The sequence below is a fragment of the Cynoglossus semilaevis genome, chromosome 14, assembly GCF_000523025.1.
Source record: "Cynoglossus semilaevis isolate Cse_v1.0 chromosome 14, Cse_v1.0, whole genome shotgun sequence".
NCBI classification, from domain to species: Eukaryota; Metazoa; Chordata; class Actinopteri; order Pleuronectiformes; family Cynoglossidae; genus Cynoglossus; species Cynoglossus semilaevis.
The window spans coordinates 11432434-11434568 of record NC_024320.1 but is presented as its reverse complement, the minus strand read 5'-3'; positions in this window follow the sequence as shown (position 1 = coordinate 11434568).

The following is a 2135-nucleotide window of genomic DNA, read 5'->3' as shown; positions in this document are numbered from 1 at the left end:
ACTGTTAGGTTTCACTGTTATTTATAACTAGTCCAGGCTGAAGATGCTGCAGTTTACTACTGTATGAGTCTTCACTACATCAACAGTCAATATGTGTTCACACAGTGAAAAAGCCTCGTACAAAAACCTCCCTCAGTCAGACTGAACAGGAACTGAAGTCAGACTGATACTGTTACTGAAGACACACTGCAGTCATTTGATCAACTGGTTCAACTGTGTCTGTAAAGTTATTCTATTGAAAAGAACACACGTTGATATAATTAGACAAATATTAAATTATGACTCTATGTTTCAGAAGAAAAAAATTTAACCTATGAATTCATTACTGTAGTTGATGCACTGCATATCAACAAATCCCCTTCTTTGAAGCTGTGAACCAAACATTGACTTCACATAGTGGTAGTTACATTGAACATGTATTTATTTATTTGAACACTACATCTGTATACTTTCTATCAAGTTCGTGTTCGGTCTCTGTGAAAGTCTCTCTTGTTCTTAGAAGGCTACGGTGGTTCCTTCTGAGCACATGTCCTTCCTCAGTCCTCACTTCATAGGATCTTGGTCCAACTTACTGAAGAACCTTCGCTTTTCGGTTCCACGCATCCTGGTCTTGGATTCTTACCCCATCATTACTTTACCAAGTGGACTGAGAGTTTGATTTGATTCATCATAGCGTTGTTTCTGCTTCCATTTCATGTTCTCCAGTTTTGTCTGTATCCCTGTTTTCTGTTTGATGTCTGTGTAACAGGGTAGGATTGTGTATAACTTGCGATTCATTAACAGTTCAGCTGGGCATAAACCACATTCAACCGGGCCAGTTCTGTAGCTTAGAAGAGCTGAGTAAGGATTTGACTTGCTGTCTGTGGTCTTTTTCAGAATCTGTTTGATAATGTGCTCTCCCTTTTCAGCTTTGCCATTTGCCTGTGCATGCTGAGGACTGGATGTTACATGATGGAAACCATATTGATTTGCAAACTGCTGCCACTCTCTGCAGTTGTACCAAGGACCACTGTCACTAACTACAGTCTTTGTATCAGTCAAATACAGACTTGACAGATTGGCAGAGGTGCTGAAGAGCAGAGCAATTTCAGTTTGACAAGTTTGAAGAGTAATCAATTACTAGCAAATAGTTCTTGCCATTGCAATGAAACAAGTCAGTTCCAACTTTCTCCCATGGTGCACTGGGAAGATCTGGAATCATCATGGGTTCTCTTGCCTGTTTGCTTTGGTACTTGTTGCATCTTTCACACGTTCCTACCATGTTTGCAATGTCCTTATTAATGCCAGACCAGTATTCAGTGCTTCTGGATCTTCTTTTACACTTCTCTATTCCAAGGCGTCCCTCGTGTAGCCGTCTCAGTATCTCTGGCCTAAGGCTGTGTGGAATGACAATTCTATTGTCTCTCAATTACAGTCTACTTGCCACACTTTGAAATATTTCTAGTCCATAGGCTGTTCCAAGGCACTCTTTCTCTATTTGAGCGTATTTAGATTCAGTTTTTGTCATCTATCTCAAAGCGTAAGCAACTGGCTTCCAGCTATCTCCTTCTGCCTGCAGCAGGACAGCTCCAAGACCATCATTTGACACATCTGTTGAAATCTTCTGTCTCTTAGTGGGATCATAATCAGCAAGCACGGGGGAATTGGTCAGTGTTGTCTTTAGAGCATTCCATTCTTGCTCATTTTTCGCTGTTCACTTGAACTCTGTAATCATGGAGTAGTTCCCTCAGTGCTGATGTCCTCACTGATAAGTTGACCATGAACTTGCCAATAAAAATGATCATTCCCATTACTCTGAGTATCCCTACCTTGTCTGTGGGGCGTGGAATGCTAAGGATAGCTTTTATTTTCCTGTCATCTGGTTCTTTGCCTTCAGCAGACAACTTGTCTCCAAGGAATATTATTTCTTGAACAACAAACACATTTTCACATTTATATTAAAGCGAAATGAAGAGAGTTAGAAGGAGAATCTTTTGATCTTTGTCAATGAAAGTCCATCAATAACTCAGGCCGTATGCTGATGACATCCTGTAATACATCACAAGACGATTCTGATTAGAAGACCGTCATTTTGGGGGAAATTTAAATGATTCAACTTCAGGAAAATCAAAAATATCACTTTTTAGATGTTTTTT